The sequence below is a fragment of the Lytechinus variegatus genome, chromosome 13 (genome assembly GCF_018143015.1).
Source record: "Lytechinus variegatus isolate NC3 chromosome 13, Lvar_3.0, whole genome shotgun sequence".
NCBI lineage: Eukaryota > Metazoa > Echinodermata > Echinoidea > Temnopleuroida > Toxopneustidae > Lytechinus > Lytechinus variegatus.
In genome coordinates, this window is record NC_054752.1 from 19,721,205 (window position 1) to 19,743,074 (window position 21,870).

General features: G+C 35.5%; 1 pseudogene; it reads left to right on the forward strand.

The window, feature by feature from the left end:
- The first annotated feature begins 14,934 nt into the window (after positions 1-14,934).
- Positions 14,935-20,737, forward strand: LOC121426814 (annotated as a pseudogene).
- Positions 20,738-21,870: the final 1,133 nt, after the last annotated feature.

Sequence of the window (21,870 nt, forward strand, 5' to 3'; positions counted from 1 at the left end):
AACTACCTCCAATTACATTATGTGTGTGGAGTATCTACATGTAGATAAATGTATTCAGTTCTATTTTTGGGGCCAAATTTTTCCATAGCCTATATTGTATGCTCTATATCAACGACTGTAATTCAAAGGAAATCCATTAAAAAGATGTTTTTTTTTCACATCTAGATATTTTCTTTGATGGATAATGCTGCCACCAACCAAGTCAGTATTGTATAAATTATTTTCTTGCCACAAACCATTTCTTTAATATTTTTGTTTTGCCAAAGAACTGCCTCACCCTAAAATTTGTCAGCAACTCATGTATGTGAAAGTATTTATTAGTTTTATTAAAAATGTTCTGAAAAATCAATTTATATGAAATAGTGACCATTCATTTTGCCTGATACATTTATCGCTTTGAAGAATAAAGACACATCTGCATAATAGTTTGATGCAAGTAAGCTTCAAAGCAGGGGCGTGGATCGATGATTTTCCAAGGGGGGGGGGCAATTTTTCCCTCGATCAACAAGCAAAATAAAAAAAGGTCTTCACTTTCAACAGCATTTTGACCAAACAAATTTTCATTTTGCCTCTCAAGGTGTGGAGCATGGGCTGGCTGTGCCCCCTTGGATCTGCTAGTGCATTAAAGGTCTTGAATGGATTTCATTCCTTCGGGATTTCTTTCTTGTTTTGGACCCCATGTAAACAAATTATATCTCAGTCATAAATTTTCCATGATGATGTCTTTGCCATCTAATGGTAATTAATCTGGATCCTTGATTTTGATTGGCTGTTGATCATTAACATGGTAGTTACCATTGGATGGCAAAGTTACTTTTATGCAACAGGGCCCATATATGCTTTTAGGAATAATTGTCGGCAATTACAGGTCAAAAATCAAGGGAAAATTTTGATATAATTATTAGCGCCTGAGCTTGAAAATTAAATGGAAGCGCGATGTAGAAATATTAGTGCCAGAAAATTCTTACTCAAATGTTGGCCTGTATTCTGAATTTCAGTTTAACTCGGGCCCCGTTAAAATTATGGTAAGCGAAATATTTCAAAATTGCAGTGACATGATTCCTGTCCTTACTTTGCTCTTTCCTCTTATTTTTTATGAAGAAAACTTTTGCAGTAATTATCCTCAGACGCGTACCGTACATATATTGATGAAACTTTTTTAAATTGTTCCTCTCATTTTACTCTTTCCAATAAGATTGCTTCTATTCTTGGGTTTTGGTTTCTTTTAACAGACCACTCTAGCCTGAGAGCCTATTGTTTATCTGGGTTAGTAAGGATTGCTAAGATTCCCATCTCCATTATTTGAAGTGCTTTAGAATCAAGCGGGAAAGCAAACTGTCCCTATTCACCCCACAGTCGGGGTGAAGTCATATCTCCATGAATGCTTACAATTTCTATCATTGTTTGAAAAAAAATTGTCACCAATGATACGCCATCATGGAAGGACATATTGTTGTACAAAAATCCTTTCGATTGGCAATGTCACATAAACGATAAATTATACAAAAACTTCAAAAACTGTCCCTATATTCACCCCGTTTTACGGTACATGTAATAGACCAGTTCGTAGTTACTTCATGGGCAATTTTGGTCAAATGACCTTTCATTTCTTTCATCATGATAGGCAGATTTCAAAGCAAGATATTACGTAAGCTTGCCTTACATAGCAGGATGAAGAAATTGAATAGACCAGGTGACTAGAATAGCACACCAATGAACACTGAAGGTATTTGTTGCATTCCTACTTTGAATGCATATCTTAGCATGTTGCACAATGTACTTGACAAACTGTGAAATACCAGTCGTTCGTGGAAGCATTGTTGTTTTTTTGTGGATGTAAATGAAAACGACAATTCAAAAGAATATATGAATAATCAAGACATCAAAGTTGGTGCTTATCTCATTAGATTTTAAAGCACCATGTCACTTTAGTGTAAATGACCTTCTTCTGATCATGCGTAGAATCTTTTGATCATGCGCAGAAAGGAACTACGAATGGCTTATAAGATAATTTTCATGGTCCCAAGGACCTCGTTATGTACAAAGAGATATCATTGTGTAGTGGAACCTCTTTATAAATTCAAAGCTTCATGCAAACCAAATTTTTCAGAGGAATTTGTTATGAATGCAAAGAACTTGTATTTTGATGTAAAGAATGTTTATATTTCAAGGCCTTGACTTTGGTTTTTAATCCATGGTAATGAATAGCTGTACGCTTTTTCAAATAAAATCCATTCAAACGCGAAGATTGGTTCACTGACTTACTCATTTACTGTGTCTTTCATTTCAACGTGATATGAATGCAAAGTTTGTGTGTGGTTAAGCTTAGATTTAAACAACTGTTGATTAATTTCTTTAACCAACCAGGGTTGGTAAAAAAATTTTAAAAAATATATTTAAGTTTTTTAAATTAATAGTTGGTTAATACTTTAACCAACTGGGGTTGGTTAAACTTTTAACCAAGAGTTGGTCAGGGCACCAGGAAACCAACTGTTAGTTAAAATTTTTACCAGTTGGCTACATTTTTTTCTGGAAGTGTGTAAAGTTCATTTCATTAATTCGTGAATCATGGAGTTCGAGTATAGATATTTGGTGAATTCTGGCTCCGAAAAGAAAATCATAAGCTCTCACTCAAATGATGTATGTGATTATGTTATCAGAAAGAAGTATGACATTAACTCAAGTTTGGATTGACACTTCAAAGATATTCAGCATGATCCAGCCTGATCCAGAGCAAGTTCAGGCTGCTTAGGTAAAACTAATGATGCATCCAAACACATTCAAGTGAAATGTGCCAATGATGGATATTCGATCATGTGTGAAGAAATTGAAGTCGCTGTGGCAACAGATATTCCGGAGGTATGGTGCCTTCTCATTGTGGCATTTTTTTATTTTTTAGATACGATAGGGAATATCATAAAGAGTTGCAAAACACACTGTCTTTCTTGGAGGTTATGTTTGACTTAAAAAGAAAGTTGAAACTTCCAAGACCAACTGTGAGGCTCATCAATCAACTCAAGTAGGCATGTCAACAAATTGGACAAAATTGACATTTGGCAGAGTCAGATCTGCCATAGATATCTTCTAAGAAGGGAGAATGCTGATTAGTCTGGTCACCTTTGGCTTTATTTCCAAAAGGAAAAGACATGAGGATAAAAACAATGAGAACGACGAAGACACTCAACTTTACGGAAAAGAAGATGAGCTCCCAAAACAGCCTCGACCAGCGCTGTTGCAGCTCCAGGCACGAGACAGGAAGACGAATCTCCAGCTCCACGGGCAGTTCGGCAGGATAACTCAAAACGAGCTTACAAACTAAAACGGTCAAGAAAATTTCACGTGCAATGGAAGGAAGAATTCATATAGCTCGATTTTAACGAAGAGGTTGGCATGTTCTGCACAATATGCAGGAAATTTCCAGCCATTGCTGATGAGAATGGTTCCCTTTTTACAGGAAGTAGGAACTTTCGTAAGCAGTCTCTTCAGATCAGCACCACAGCTCTCGCCACCACAGAGAGTGTGAAGAGGCTCACAAACTTTGTGATCGTGGGTTTACGCAACAGCCGTCTACGATTCCACAACACATCCTGCGACTGGATGCTACAGCACACCAGTGTCTTGTGAAGATATTCAACACTGCTTACTTTGTGGTTAAGTAGGAATTACCATTTACGATCTATCATGGAATCCTTAACTTGCAAAAAACAAATGGTGTGGATCTGTGCTCCACTTATTCTAGCGACAAAGCTTGTCGGAGGTAAGCCAATTTTTTATTTTAACTTTTCATATTTTTATTCAAAACTGATGAACAAAATTAATCATAAAAAATATCATGGTCTATCGATTGTACTTCAAATGCGTATTTTCAGTTCAAACTTTACAGGAAAATGTATATGGTCTTATGATAAATTCTTTTATCAACTTTGAATCATGTTTGAATAACTTAATTCTCTGCAGTACTATATAGAGATTGTATATATTTCGCTAAGCCTGGCTAAATACATGCAAACAATATATTCGATATGAATGATTGAATTTATTGATTATCTGTCCTTAATTTTTAGAGGATGCTGGATTGCTTTAAAGGGAAATGCTAGTTTTGGTAACGATATCAAAATGAGTTCGTACAGAATCCAATGAAAAGACCACAAAGTGTTTGTTTGTATAAATAAAACGCATGTGCCAAACAATTCTGGAAGAAATTGTGTAATTGCTGAGAAATCAGCAAATAAGCACAGGAATCGGGTAGGGCGTCGGGCCCGACGCCCGAAGCAATAATTATACATTGTCCCACGTGCGCTTATCTGTGTTGGGGATCTTCGGTGTGAACATTTTTCCGCGTAGATTTCAAGATTTCACAAAGTTCAGTTAATGTAACTGTACCAGATCTAGATCCTCGATGATATACTGACAATTAAGCCTTGTTTTACAGACTTTCTCATGAAATCAGTGTTTACTGCAACTACTGGAATTTCTCTTTAATAACGCCTTTGAGGAGAGCATTCCTTAAAAAAACTTAATTTAAAAATATATTCTTTAAAATGCAGGGGGGAAGAAAGAAGCAGACAAGAAGTGTGATACTAAATGGGCTTGAGACATTGCAGGACAGGTGTCCTCCTCATTTATCTTCCTTATTCTATTTGCCATAATAATCAACTTTTGATTATGATTGCTTTGTCTGCAATTCCCACCCCACAAGTTAAATTGAATGACTGGTGGGGATATGAAGGCCTTCCAACTAACAAAAAAAATGGTTTAACAAAATGAAAATCCTCACTTCTGATTGGCAAGCAAATTCAATAAATACCATGTAATATTCCGCTGATGATTTATTTAATTATTTATTTTTATTTTCAAGATTCACAGATTACATCTACACGGGCGTTCAAAAACGAGAACTAGAACAAGGATACAATGCGAGATATGTCAGCATATTGGTGGATTCCTCTACAGATGTGAGCAACAGGGATCTGGACATTGTGTACCTCCGGTATATGTAAAGAGTGGATTGCCAATCAACGTCTTGGGAGATGATGAATTGGAAACTGCTGATACTGTTGGCCATAAAGCTTGAATTTCTATTTAATTCCTATTGGGACAGTAGCTTGATCTTCAATGGAAATGCACAAATTATGAAAGACTTCAATGATTTTACTTTCAGCTTTCAAGTTTCAACTCCCTCAATACCTTAGGCATGTAGATGTGATGTATGTCAGTGGGGTCAACTGAATTTTTGTATCATTTCTAGGAAAAGCCTGCTCATAAAACTACATATTTACTAGTCTCTTTACCCATGCCCAAAGGATCTCCACTGACGACCTCAGAATTTATGTTGGCCGCCGACCAAGTGATAGTGGCTGCGACAAAGACTACTAAATTACTCAATTACTAAACTACTAAATTTGCTTAGCCAGATATTTCTAAGATGTTTCAAGCAATCGAGATAGGACCTGATGATGCCCACTTTCACAGATTTGTGTTCCGTGAGAAGCCTACTGATCCTGATCTGAAAGTACAACTTACTGAGACTCCCAGGAAGGGTAAATTTGCTATAAGAAAATGGCAATCCAATGCCAAAGTGATCTGTGACGAGTCTAGAGATGATAGCAATGCTATTGTACTTGGGACCAAGTGAGATCTCACCAAAGACACACTAAAGGTTAAATAAGTCGACCCACATAAAGATGTTCAACAAAACGTAACATTCTGGGACAGTTAGCTTCTATGATATCTTCGGCATCTTATCAGGAATTCTTGGATGCCAAAAGATACTCTCGCAGAGGTTATGGCAACTGAACTTTGACTGGGACACATGCCTAGACAGGAAGATTACACTGTATGCCATGTTAGATGGGATGCAGCAAGCACCCAATCGTGAACGTGAATGACATCCGTTGGCCCCTCGGCCTCGTCCACGAGATGGCCATGTGCAAGAAACTTTAGCGGAAAACATTGCCAGAAGGGCCAAATACAGGAGGGATAGCGTCAGATCCCATGAAATAGACAGATCCATCGGCAAAATGATGGGTTTTGATCTTAGACCCTTCAGTATCGTCGAGAACGACGGGTTCAAGCAGCTTCTTGGGAAGCTGGATCCTCGATACAACATCCCATCTCGTCCGTATTTCTCTGAAACTGGTGCCTGGCCTCTCCAATGAGACGAGGGAGAAACTCATCTTTGACATACGAAATTCGATCCCTGGAAGTATCTCCCCAATGACAGACTTGTGGAGATCTCATCAGAGCATTCAATTTCAATTCAATTCAATTTCAATTTATTTTCTCATAAAAATCCATACAAAAACACAACATATACAAAGCATCGTATTAACAAAATAGAAAAACAACAACAACAAATAGAAATAAACATTGGATTGAATATGAGAGGGACAGCAAGAAAGGAACGAGCCTTGTGATTAGCTGACCCTATAACATAATAATCAAAGACTTTAATAACAAAGAAAAAAAAATCACTAAACTACAACATAAAAGGGGTGGGGGTTGCCTAATATGCCTAAATTAAATTTATACAAACAAACTTTATGAATAACTATTTAAAATAATTTGCCTTGATTTTGACTTAAAAACATTTAATGAAACTGATTGCCTGATATCTACAGAAACAGAATTCCAGAGTTGTGGTCCTTGAAATAAAATTGAGTTTTTAAAAGATGAGAGTCTTGGCTTAGGTAGATGAAAATCCTTTGCATTTCTTGTGTTGTATCCATGGAAATCACTATTGAACTTAAAAAATGTTTTGATATAATCTGGCAAGAGGTTATTGTTACATAAATACATAAATATAAGAATTTGAAATGCATGAATATCACAAAATTTTAATACATTCAATTCGACAAATAGAGGATTCGTATGGGCAAGATAAGGAGCATGAGACACAATTCTTATTGCACGTTTTTGTAAAATATATAATCTATAAATGTGAATGCTACTTGCACTTCCCCAGGCTAGAATACCATAATTGAGGTATGGATATATAATAGCATAATACATCAGTTTTAATATCTCCTTGGGAAATGATCTTAATCTATACATAATCCCTATATTTTTGGCAAGCTTATTGCACAGATTATCAATATGATTTTTCCATGTAAACTTATTATCTATTGTTATTCCTAAAAATTTTACTGACGATACACACTTAATATCTGTATTGCACATTCTAATTGAAAGACTATCTGGTAAACATAAATTACTAAATATCATATAATTGGTTTTGGCAAGATTAATTATCATTCTGTTTGCATAAAACCACTCAGATATTAATTCAAGTTCAGAATTGAATAAATTGTGTAAAACATGATAGTTTGTGTGAGATAAAAACAGACTAGTGTCGTCAGCAAACATAATACAATGTAACAAGTTGGATACTTTACTAAGATCATTAATAAAGAGGAGAAACAACAGCGGTCCTAAAATAGAACCTTGAGGAACCCCACATGAGATAATCTGAAGCTGTGATTTGCATTTGGATATTTCAACATATTGTTTTCTGTTAGATAGATAACTTTTAAATAATTTAAGTACATTACCTCTTATGCCATACAATTCGAGTTTTTTCAATAAAATAGCGTGATCAACTGTATCGAAAGCCTTTTTCAAATCTAAAAACATTGCTATCAAATATTTCTTATCATCAAGTGCGTTGGTAACAGTATGGACAAAATCAATAAGAGCCGAAGATGTTGAATGACCAGCACGAAAACCGTATTGATGGAGAGATAATATATTGCACTTGTTAATAAAATCAAATAATCTATTGTATATACACTTTTCTAAAATCTTAGAAAAAATTGGCAAGACTGATATGGGTCTGTAATTTGAAACGTTTTCACTTGGACCATTTTTATATACAGGAACAACACGAGCAATCTTTAATTCATCGGGAAATATACCGAGATCTAAACATTGATTGAATATTGCACAAAGGGGTTGACATAAAATATGTATTGATTTTTTTATAACCTTGATACTTATATCATCATACCCAGGACTGCAATCATTTTTTATGTTTGACACAATATCAATTATCTCAGTACAAGTGATTGGTTTGAAAAAACAAGTCCTTGGATTTCTATCCAAATATCTACAAAAATTCAAATTTAAATTATTACCCTGATCAACAGGAAAATTCATTTCAGTTACAATATTGATAAAATATTCATTGAATACATTACAAATATCAGAGGTATCATATAATACTTGATTATTACATTTCAAAAAATCAATATTGCACTTTTTATTTGCACGACCCATTGCACAATTAACAGTATTCCAAGTTTTTTTCATATTTCCTTTGGAATTTGCAAAACTTTCCAAGAAATAATATTTTTTAGCTTCTTTAATCATATTACTGACTTTATTTCTACATTTTCTGTACACTTCTTTTCGATATGGTGATGGATTTTTTAGATAAAGTCGATATAAACGACATTTTTTCTTTGACAACTTTCGAATATCAAAATTAATCCATGGTTTATTCTTTTTAGGTTTTTTCTTCAAATATTCCAAGGGGAAACATGAATTATATACATTTAAAAACTTACCTAAAAATTGCACGTAATTTGCATTTGGATTATTATTGTGGCAAGACCAATTGACCATTAGAAGGGATCTTAAAAAACACTTAATACTATTGTCATTGATTATTCGAAGCGGTTTATCCAAATTTTGCTGTGTGTTGATGTCGTTCCAGCTAATAGAGTATACCGGTAAATGATCACTGATGTCAGTTATTAGTATTCCCGATTCAACTTTGTCTGCATGTATATCATTGGTGATTATATTATCAAGTAAAGAGATTGTGTCATCCGTGATTCTGGTAGGATGGTCAATCAATGGATACATATGATGTGATAATAATAAATTAATGAAATTATCAACATATTGCACTTTACCCACATTTAATAAATTGATATTGTAATCACCTAATAAATAAACTATTTTATTTTCATTATTTACAATACTTAAAACATTTGAGCATCTCTCAAAAAAATCATCAATTGACTGATCTGGGGGCCTATAGATTGAACCAACAATAATACCAGAATTATTATTGACGATTTCCACAAATACACTTTCGATACAACTATCATTGTGTTCTAAGTCGGAGCGTCTTATGTATTGCACACTATTATTTACAAAAATTCCAACTCCTCCCCCTCTTCTTGATAAACGGCTAACACCTTCAAAACTATATCCATCTATATTACACAAAGGGTGTATAGTGTGCTCCCGGAACCAGGTTTCCGTGACACAAATTACTGTAGGTTTAAGTTTCACACTATTTAAAAATAAAATTATATTATCAAAATTATTGAGTAGACTTCTTGAATTCAAGTGGATACATGAAAAGGGATTTGTAGATTTTGCTCTACTCTCAATATATGTGTTAAACTCATCAGGAGTGAAATATTTCTTACAAGGAGAAAATTCAAAATTATCAAGCGATAGAAATTCATGCAAGATGTTTAAGTCATGGTTGCAATTGTTTAGGCATTCTCTAAAAAAATTACACGTAGACATTTAACAACAACAAACAAAAAAATAAATAAAAAAAACATCAATATTCATAAAAGTACATAAGAATGTGAAAAAAGGCAATATCATTAAAACATGCATGGAGTTCACCGGGTAAAAGATATGTTCGGTGTGGTATTACCCACATAATAATTCATTTAAGAAGTGAAGACAAATGTTTATTACATGCATTTCTTTTTGTATTGTTCTGTTCGTGTTCTGTTTGTTTCAAATTCATAGTTTATTCAAATCTTCTTCACAGGTAATCAGCTTAGTCATGGTCTTCCCTCCTTGGGCTGGTATCAGGGCGATGATGCGACCATCGGATGACCAGCACTGCACAACTTAACTGTGTTCACGTGTTTTTTTCAACAGTTTCTGATTTCTCACAGTAAGATCCTCCACGATGATGATGCCGGACCCCTTCAGAAGCCTTCTCTTTTGGAGTATTTCTTTCCTTTTCCTATATGAAGTAAGTTTCACGATTATTGGACGCGGAGACAGCGGATGGTCTGAGGACTGGGGCCTTGCTCTTCCTGTACGGTGCGATCTGTCAATATCTCTGGTTACATCAATCTGAATTCCTAGCTTTGACTGACAGATGTCTGTAACAATGTTGTCTGTGTTTTCTCCTTGTGTTTCATTTTTACCTAGGATTCGGATACATGACCTACGAGAATATTGCTCTAGACTGTTAACACTTCGATCAAGCATTTCGATTTGGGATTTTTGTGTTGTGGTGACTTTTGTTAGATTCTGAATCTCTCTATTCTTGGAATCCATTTCCATTTGCAGGTCGTAGATGGAGCTCTGTAGTTTGTCCAAGCGTTCAATTAACTCTGACATTTTTTTATCCACAGCTCTACTGACAGCCGAGTCAAGAATCTTAAGGAACTCTTCATTTTGTAATAGGTCTTTGATCACTTGGCATGTTACAGCTGCTGTTTGTCTGGTATTCATTGAGCCTGGAGCAGGAGCTGGACCAGCCATTGTTCAGAATAAAGCCCGTAGTACTTTCTATTCAACAAGGTGTTGGGATTAATACACTGTTAGGCTTTCACTCTCAACTAATCTTGTTCAGCACAGATAATAATAACAATGGCTATTACATGCAAGTGGTGATATTCAAATGAGGAAAAGAGCAATGAACTTGAAGATCACCTTCAGGACATACAAGAAGAGATAAAGTTTACTGGAACATCACTAGATCATATACATGGGACTGTAGATCAAATTCAACAGATCAGAAGGTTTTGCTTCCACATAATTTTTCCTGGTTTACACTCCAATGATGAAAGGAAAATGTTACATGGTTAATAAAAGTCAAACTCACAAAGGTGATACTCACAATCCATATCAATGGGGCGAATTAAGTCCAAGATTCAGTTGAAAATATCGAAAATAAAGAGAGATTCAACACACACAAGAGATTCAAAAAGCTTAGAAGAGAGTAAAAGTCAGTTTATGTGGGTCACTTTCCACTGGATGGAGCTGCATGAAAACTCCGTAAGTACCATCAATGAAATATTGAATGATACATATTTGAATTAAATTTGCCAGGTTCTCTTTTAATCTAATATGATCTAATCGAAATTTTGCATTATATTTGGATGCCAAAAGATACTCTCGCAGAGGTTATGGCAACTGAACTTTGACTGGGACACATGCCTAGACAGGAAGATTACACTGTATGCCATGTTAGATGGGATGCAGCAAGCACCCAATCGTGAACGTGAATGACATCCGTTGGCCCCTCGGCCTCGTCCACGAGATGGCCATGTGCAAGAAACTTTAGCGGAAAACATTGCCAGAAGGGCCAAATACAGGAGGGATAGCCTTAGATCCCATGAAATAGACAGATACATTGGCAAAATGATGGGTTTTGATCTTAGACCCTTCAGTATCGTCGAGAACGACGGGTTCAAGCAGCTTCTTGGGAAGCTGGATCCTCGATACAACATCCCATCTCGTCCGTATTTCTCTGAAACTGTGGTGCCTGGCCTCTCCAATGAGATGAGGGAGAAACTCATCTTTGACATACGAAATTCGATCCTTGGAAGTATCTCCCTAATGACAGACTTGTGGAGATCTCGTCAGAGCTTTTAGTATAAGTGGGTCACTTTCCACTGGATGGAGCTGCATGAATACTCAGTAAGTAGCTTCAATGAAATATTGAATGATACATATTTGAATTAAATTTGCCAGATTCTCTGTTAATCAAATATGATCTATTCGAAATTTTGCATTATATCTCAAGTTGCCGTAAGAGGTTCAGAGTTTAAACAAAGCGCATTTGCTTTATGTTAGGCTTAATGGCAATGATTGTTATATTTTATTAGTAGTATCATTAATACTAGAAGTACTTTCATTTTCAACATTATCACAATTACCATGATATGAAGCCTTCTTCTGCAGAAAATGTTAACACACTTCCCAACTGAATTCTTTGTTTTCCCTTTTTAACTTTTTAAAGTGGTACAAAGTGAAATTCAAAACTTTTTCATGTCGATTGGCAGACTTACTTGATCATTTCATGTTGTAGTCATTTATTCTTACTCTTTGCATGTTCGCATTATATATATGATTGACAAAATAATAGTAAACTAAATAATGTTCAATGCATTATGTCGGGCAAAGAAAATTACCCCCCCCCCCCCTCTTAATCTCTACATTGTATCTTTTTAATGTAAAGATTGTTCTCTGATGTTCTGAAATAAAGTCGGTCAGCGGGTCAGGTTAAGATTTTATTTCCATTTTTTATCTTATTCTCCCACAATTCGTCACCGACATCACGAACTGGCATTTTATGTGTAAATTTTGCATTTTGAGATTTTTTCATGATAGGTCATACCAAAATCTACATTTTCACAAAATTTCGGTTCATGATATTTGATATTTTTTTAGATACAGGAATTGCAAAAAGTCGTCACAAACGAACTGGCGCAGACTAGCTGTGTCGGTTCATGGTCAGTGTAGAAACCAGCCTGTAAGGCGCTAACGAAAAAATTTAGTGGCCCCCTGAACTGGCACAGGAGCCAGGAGGATTCGTTTGCGGTTTTAGAATCATTCAAAAGTACAAAGTTATTATTAAGTGTGGTAGATTTCATGTAACTTCCTTTGCAAGATGATTAATTTTCATGCATCAAAGCAATTAAAGTTAAGTTTTAACAAATAATCTTCCCAAAGATAGTGTACTGTAGTACTAGTGTGTAGACCCATACGATGCATTGTACGTTGGGTTTTCTTGTCTTATCCTAAATCCCCCCGAAGTTGGCCCGTCAACGTTCGGTTAGCCGCGTTTTTATGGTAGTCAATCTCTGGTACTCATTTTCAGGGCTGGGTCAAAGTCATATAGCAATGGTATAATGATTTAATTCTTACAACTTTTTAGTGATAGATTCTAGACTAAATAATTTTTTTTTTTCAACCCAGCCTTGCAAGAAATGAAGTCTCCAGCCAGGCTAGGCCTCATGTTAGATCTACTAGATAGGCTAGGCCTGGAAGTGTTAAATCTTCTCTTAGACCGATAATCAATGACCTATCTACACTCGGGAGCTTCTTATTGATGGGATTGACATTTATCTCGAGTGTTAGAGTGTAGATAATATCGGTCTAAGTCAGTGTTAGTGTTACTGTAGACTAACTGTTATTACTAGATCTAGAACTATTTGTTTTGTTCCGTATGCTTAAGCTATGCTTAGGCTTTGACTAGACCAGCCGTTAGACCAGAAATTTCAGTCTCTTTACCTTTGCTCGTTCCGCTGAACTATGCTGGCTTCACGTACTTAACGATAGAAATCATTAATAAAACCCCAGAAAAGATGATTGTTCATGTCTAGACAGACATGCTTCCTGCCATGGATAACTTCACATCTACTCTAGATACAGTTTTACTTTCAACAAAGCTTTGTGATATTTAGACCTAAATTAACTAAACTAAATAAGGCCCGAATTCACAAAAGAGCTTTCCCTTGTACCATGGTTTATGCAGATTTATTTCATTTATGTGCTTCACTTTGTGCGCATTAATTTGCTAAAAGTGTGCATTGAATTGGATTTTTCTTTGTATACGTGATGAAATAAGCAGAATCATGTACAAACATCTGCTTAAACCTCTTTTTGTGAATTTGGGCATAAATGTCATTAGAAAGTGATTTGTTTTCTTTGAGCAATTTTGATGTTGACTCTGGAGTACTTCATGTTAATGTGTATTTTGCCAGGCTCTAGATCTAATCAACCTTAGCATCTCTAAGTACTTGATGTAATTATTTGTTCTTGTTGCTTACTGTGTTGCTTTATTGTGTAATATACTAGATCTTTCTTATTATTATGTTTTTATGTAATGGTAATAATGAATGTTTTTAAGGGGGAAGTTCACCCTGACAAAAAATTATCGTAGAAATAGCAGAAAAAAAACAATATCGCCGAAGGTTTGAGAAAAATTTGTTCATCTTTTATTCTTAATCCTTTACAGATGTCCAACTTCATGGAATAACAGCTGACCAATCTCAGGGTGTTATGGCTGATCACCAACTTCGGAGTTACAGATGTCCAACATCATGGACTAACAGCTTAACAAGTTCAGGGTGTTACTGCTGACCACCAACTTCAGAGAGTTACAGATGTCCAACATCATGGAGTAACAGCTGACCAAGCTCCGGGTGTTCAACATCATGGCTGTCCACCGACTTCAGGGAGTGACTGGTGTCCAACATCATGGAGAAACAGCTGACCAAGCTGAGGGTGTTATGGCTCAACACCAACTTCAGAGAGTTACAGATGTCAAAGCTAAGGGATTCACAAGGGAAACTGCCTGCAGGATATATTGGTTAATTTTTAATCCAGATTAATTGCAACCTTGGATTCTCCTTCTGTATTCGAAGCACTTTCTTATACTATTTCAGCCATTTGTGACTTAATTTTTTATCTGTCTGAATTATATTCAGCTAGTTATCATAAGTGATTTAATCTGAATGGGGAAAAGACTAATTAGGTAGACCATGCTGATGCAAATACTAGTGCTAGTTATTCGGTTCCGAACTTAAAATAATACTAATTTGTATGTTGATCGTATGTCTCTCTCTCTATCTTTATAACATAGATTGAGCAAGACTATGACACCATGTACAGATGTCTACTGGTAAGGGAAATCTGCTGCTTGAGAAGTGGCCACTCATGTCAGCATGTGTCCTGGAATTTGCCAGACATGTCTACAAGGACTGGAAGACAAGATTTCATGTTAAAGGAAAGAGAGACTGTGATTTCACTGAAGGCATGGTGGCTTGACTTGTTTCTGCTGCAGTGGATTAAATTGTGCATTTACAAATAGTTATTGGTGAACTTACCAACACATTCCACGATCGATGCTCACCACTTTATAGGCAATGATAAAATTGGCGATTCAAGTTCGATGTAGGTGTTAGCATTCAAAGCTAGATTTAGAGTGTCTTTCACAGCTTGAAATCTAATCTGGGTTTACAAAAATAAACTGGGTCATTTTAATGTCACTGCAAAATCTAGTGATATTCATTCCAGGATCAGCTTCAATTTCCATTTGGTGCTGTGCAGATGCTAAAGTTGCATGGTGTAATTTATTTTTTCCTTTCTCTTAGTAACAGTAATGAACATGTATCTCATGTTGTGGTTATTTCAGGAAGTTGGGAGTTAAAGTCTTGTATACATGTAGCCGTAGGAATATCGGATCACCAATCCTGTATTTGATCTATGAACCATTAATGTGCTAGACAGTCGAGATGTCCCTCACTATTTATTATGTTTTTGTCTCACCTGTAATTGTCTTTAAGAACTTCCTGATACCCTGATCTATTCTGGTTTTAAGTTTGGAATTCATTGGCAATCTAGATCTATGAACTCATATATTCACATTATTTGAACAAATTAAAGATATTTCTATGACATGCAACTGTCCCCTAAATGGACACAGAATCCAGAAGGAAGACCACAAAGAGGTCCACGGGACCTGAAGGACCATTTTGAATTGTATGATGAAGAAGCATTCAGGATCAGATATCGTTTTTCCAAAGAAAGTGTCATCTATATCAACCTGCTTGAAGCAGACTTGAAGAGGAACAATCCTCTACCTGTCGGTCTACAGGTTTTGACAGTTCTACGATTTTATGCCATTGGTGAGTAACTGATGTAACATTGATATAACATCAAAAATTTATCTTTTCTGAGCAAATAAAGATTGCTTTGCTATTCCATTGATTTGAAATCGACTGAAAGTGCATTCTGATTAGATGTGAAATCATGGGGTTTTACAGAGGCTTACACTTATCTTGTAATTATATTTTATTCAGTTAAATAGTTTGGTCATAATGATATGGGCTTCGCTTTAAGTGATGAATTTCCTTAATTGAATTTTGGTCCATCAATCTATTCTTTTGTTTTCTGATATTTAGTTTTCAGATTTGAATAGCTTTTTGATACGGCTATTAAATTACTCATATTGTGATTAATATAAGGATTATCATTATTATTATTACTGCTGATGACATTAACTATTTCTTGCGAAGTTTCGTTTAGATTTTTTTATGAATATTGATTCGATCTCACTTTCTTTTTAACATAGGATCTTTCCAGAGGATGCATGGTGATGAGGCAACAGAATCACAGTCATCTGATGGTCAGAGATGTGTCAGAAGCTATTGCATGAAGGAAGAAGGAATTCATGACCTTTCCTGCATCGAGAGAAGAAGTTGAAACAACCCAGCACCAATTTTATGACTACTGCAGATTTCCAGGGGTCATTGGTGCAATTGATGGGACTCATGTCTACATCCATAGTCCCGGTGGTGAGCAAGCCATGTACTTCTTGAACAGGAAGAACAGGCATTCCGTCAATGTTCAGGTTAGTAAATTTGGAATTTTAATTTCCCATCCGAAATTTAAAGTTTTTGGGGAAATCAAATTAATTTTCAACTAAAAAGCTCCAGAATTATGTGAATAATGCAATACTATTTAGGCCAGCTCAATTACTTTTTTTAAGCTCCAAAAATCTGGACTGCTCCACTGTCAACACGTAACGAGCTAAACATTGTGGTGGGAGGGAAGGCGAGGATGCATAGCTCCCTGAAACGCTTGAAATATGAAGCCTTCTTAAATGGCAAAGAGGGGTTCGAAATTAAAGAAATAAAAATCACAACATACTACACAATATATTTATAAAAAGGATTAATGGCTTCCTCAAATGAATGGTTGTTACATATGTTTCTGCATTTGTTATTGAGATTCATGTTTTAAAACCGAATAAGACAGAGATGCCAACCTCTTGACACAAAAAATCAGACTGAATATCCTAAAAAATCATATTTTTTAGTGAAAAATCAGATTTTCACGAAAACTCAATATGACCAGTGCAAGCCTTGAATTAAGCAGCTGCAGGCCGGGGGCAATTTTTTTTTTTAAAATTGCCCCGGCTCGCGAGCTTTTTTACAGGAACCGGAGGCAATTTTCTGGAACAAGGGGCAATTAAAAAAAAAAGAATATAACTGTGAACCACACTTCAAATTTGTTTATAGTAAGCGCAGCTCCTGCAATTTTTCAATTAGTACAGAAATAGCATGCTAAGTAATAGGCTTATTCAAACAACTAAGAAATCAGATTTAAATGTTTAAGTGTGTTTTGCCTCACTCCACATCCCCTTTACATGGGCTTATTTACTTTTCATCTTTAATGAACCACAAACAATGAACCCCCCCAAAAAAAAAATAGATAAATGAATAAAATAAACATATAAAAAATAGAGAATTCAGATCAAATAATAAATTTACAAAAAAAAATTATAAGGTGTTTTTTATGGTTAGAATCACGGGTGTGGGTGTTTGTTTGTGTATGATTGTGACTGTGAGGTGCACTTGGATTGCATATAAATTATGTTAAAGAAATGAAGAAATTTAATCAATATCTAACTCAGTCTATTCAAATTCCAGCACATAGCCACAGGCTACATGAAAATTTTTAAATGTACATGTATTGTAGGTTCATGTACATGTACCTTAAGTTTTTCACAAGTTATTTGAAAACGCAGATCTTCACAGAAAATGCCTTTCATTCTGGGAGAGTCTAAATTCTGTAACAAGTGGAATGCCTCTGGCCGTCTCACCTGCATCACGCAGTTCAATATAGCAGCAGTGCTGACTTTGAAAACTACTCTAACTCGCACAAGATGTTCAGTGATACATGGTTACTATTATGTCCACTTTTTATGAACTAGACCAATAAACTTACAGAGATATTATGGTTATTCAACAAAAAACCCCAACATGGCCAAAGTTCATTGTTCATTTCTTCATTTCTTTAACATAATTTATGACCTTTGACCTTGATCATGTGACCTGAAACTCGCACAGGATGTTCAGTGATACTTGATTACTCTTATGTCCAAGTTTCATGAATCAGATCCACAAACTTTCAAAGTTATGATGGTAATACAACAGATACATGTACATCCAATTCGGCCAAAGTTCATTGACCTTTGACCTTGGTCATGTGACCGGAAATGCGCACAGGATGTTCACTGATACTTGATTACTCTAATGTCCAAGTTTCATGAATCAGATCCATAAACTTTCAAAGTTATGATGGTAATTCAACAGATACCCCCAATTCGGCCAAAGTTCATTGACCCTAAATGACCTTTGACCTTAATCATGAGACCTGAAACTTGCACAAAATGTTCAGTGATGCTTGATTACTATTATGTCCAAGTTTCATGAATCAGATCCATAAACTTTCAAAGTTATGATGGGAATTCAACAGATACCCCCAATTCGGCCAAAGTTCATTGACCCTATGACCTTTGACCTTGGTCATGTGACATGAAACTCTATTAGGATGTTCAGTAATACTTGATTAACCTTATGGCCAAGTTTCATTAACTAGGTCCATATACTTTCTAAGTTATGATGTCATTTCAAAAACTTAACCTCAGGTTAAGATTTGATGTTGACGCCGCCGTCGCCGTCGGAAAAGCGGCGCCTATAGTCTCACTCTGCTATGCAGGTGAGACAAAAATGTATTCATTAATAACTTAAATATTCATCACAATGAAGAAATCATGAAGTTTTTTTTACAGTTTTCAAAAATTAACATGAAATCTAAACTCTATCTGAAACAGAAAATCACCATCACTTAGGCCATTACTGACAGAATTCTCACCCAGAGCTCTGGCAGAGAATATAAGCTCAAACTGGCTAGCTACCAGCATCCAAGTACCACACTCACGTGCACGGCGTCCTCCTATTTTTTTTTTTTAATGGAGCCTTGTTTGATGATTTATTGTCTGATATTTACCCCTCACCAAGAAAGAAATTAAAAAGCTATAATTCACAACTATTGACACTTTGGATTAATAAGGCTCCGTTTTGACAAGCAAAGTCGGCGACTGTGAGGATACAAGACTCGCATATCCTGTGTTGTGAACGGGGATTTATCTCCTGTGCAATTCAAATTACTATATCACAGAATTGTGATATCCTGACTGGAACTGTGTGCATTAGAAATTGCACATGGTGAAGTAGGGAAAAACTGTTACCGCTATTGGAAGCACGTACGTACATGTATTACAGGAAAAAAAGACGGACGTAGCTCACTTTTTATGGTACTGAAAAAAACACGCACTTAACAATTTGAAACTGTGCTTTATCGTAAATTGAAAGTTACTTGATTTTGGCTTTTCAGATATTTAAATTACATATGATATGGCTTCACTGCTCACTCACGGGCATGACGGGCGGGCGCATACATACACAACACACATATATGGGACAAAAACAGGACTATGACAGAAAGTCGGGAAATCGTATTTTTGATGGCCAAAATCGTACTGTCGTATTTTACTTGTTTTATCGTACTAAATACGATAAAATCGTACTGGTTGGCATCTCTGATAAGAGGAAAACCATCCGATTGATCCTCGATAATAGGGTTATCGAATGCTAGATTACACAAATTCCAAGGAAATCAAGCATAGAATTTTCAAATACAGTCATGCTTTTGTAAATTAACCTCAATTCCAAATTAATAATAGATCAAACTTTTATTATTTTTCACCTTTTTTGTACCAACTCCCATGCGCCACTCTGCAGGGCTCTGGGCGCCACAAGTGGCGTGCATACCACCATATGAGAATACCTGATTTAGGCCATGTTTCAATACTAGCTTGCAATTCTTAAATATAATATTATAAATGTCATCTATTTATACCCTTCATTTCAATATTGCAAAAATTGAAGTTATTAAACTATTAACTTCTTACCCTGCCAGTGATAATGAAAGGGTAATTTATTTGTTTGGTTTATGTTAAAGAATGTAAGTGCAAGGAGACTGAATATAATTTGCCAAGACTCATTTGAATTCATATGTGGGAGATTACCGCAGGCAGTTGAGTCAAATTACACATTTGGAAGAATATGTTGCAATAATCAGGAAAGGAAGTGCAGTTAAATTACCTGCAAAGCTTGAAGTTCGATGTACATGTAAATGTGTGATTCACATAAGTATACTATTTTTCAAATTTAATAGGTAGTTTGTGATCTTGCTGGGAAAAAGTATTGTGGCAAGGTGGCCTGGCAGAACTCATGATTCCCGGATTTTCAATGAGAGCTCTCAGAAGGAACAGCTGGAGGCAAGGGCAGATGGTGCTGAGTGGCTTCTTGGAGATAGTGGGTATGTACATTTGTCATTAAGTGTATCCCTTTCTTAAAGGAACCTACACCAAAATATCTAGTTTTTTATAATCTCAATGACTATTGAAGGATAATTTGAATTAACAAACTTTATTATTGAAATGTCACATGCACCCAAACTGTGGCAACCCCCCCCCCCCCCTCATTTATTAATCTTGTAATTCAAATTCAATTATTACATTTAATTTTTTTCTTAATGAAAAAAGGGATCCATTATTCCTACATAAAAAACCCCCACTTCATCAGCATAGTTTCTTTGATGGAAGGGGGATGAGATATTAATGTGGTTTACTGAGAAAAGTACAATAATTTTATCATTAATTCATTATTAGTATAAAGTAGAATTTGTAAATTTTGGATCAAATTTATAAGGCTACAACTTCAGATTTGTTTTTTGTATTACTTTGTATTTGTGCAAACAGCTGTGGCAAGAATAAACAAGTGGAATGCCTCTGGCACCTCTCACCTGCATCACGCGATTCAATATAGCAGCAGTGATGACTTTTATTCTAACTCGCACAAGATATTCAGTGATACATGGTTACTCTTATGTCCACTTTTTATGAACTAGACCAATAAACTTACAGAGATATGATGGTTATTCAACAAAAAACCCCAACATGGCCAAAGTTCATTGACCTTACATGACCTTTGACCTTGATCATGTGACCTGAAACTCGAACAGGATGTTCAGTGATCTCTAATGTCCAAGTTTCATGAATCAGATGATCAGATCCATAAACTTTCAAAGTTATGATGGGAATTCAACAGATATCCCCAATTCGGCCAAAGTTCATTGACCCTAAATGACCTTGGTCATGTGATGTGAAACTCATGCAGGATGTTCAGTGATACTTGATTAACCTTATGTCCAAGTTTCATGAACTAGGTCCATATATTTTCTAAGTTATGATGACATTTCAAAAACTTAACCTCAGGTTAAGATTTTGATGTTGATTCCTCCAACATGGTCTAAGTTTTGTTTTTATACAAAGGATAGTCAGACTGTGTACATGTACTTTGTTGTGATAAGGGGATGTTTAGTTCCTATCAATATGGAGTTACAGCTCCAAGTATGAGTCAAGGTGTCTCCAAATGTAACGTGAGTAACCGTGGAATAACCCACATGTATCTTCCACCTCATCTCATATACAAGTTTTGTACTACCGTTTTTTCTGTTATTCACCAAGAGAAAAGTCCAAAAGAACGTTTGTGCTAGTCAAGTCAGTTTTCTTATAACATCTGGTGGTTTTGTGTCAAATATAAGGATCGTACAATAATTGGAACATTTTGAATATATTGGAGGATTTCTACTTAGATTTGTCTACATGCCTAAAGTCGGTAAATGGTGCTTGGATATTGTCATTCAATCATATAACCAACCCCCGTTTCAGTATAAAAGTTAAAATATTGCATATTAAAATATAAAATACATGTGTGTATATATCTGTCACATAACTTTCCCTTTTCCCGTTTTTCAAGTTATCAACACATTCTTTTCAGAATGACAGTTTAGTTTTCATCATGATGATCATATTAATCTAAATTAACATGGTGATTGTATTGATCATGAGAATCAGAGACAGATCACCTAATTCATCCTCATGACGAATTAAAATTTTAG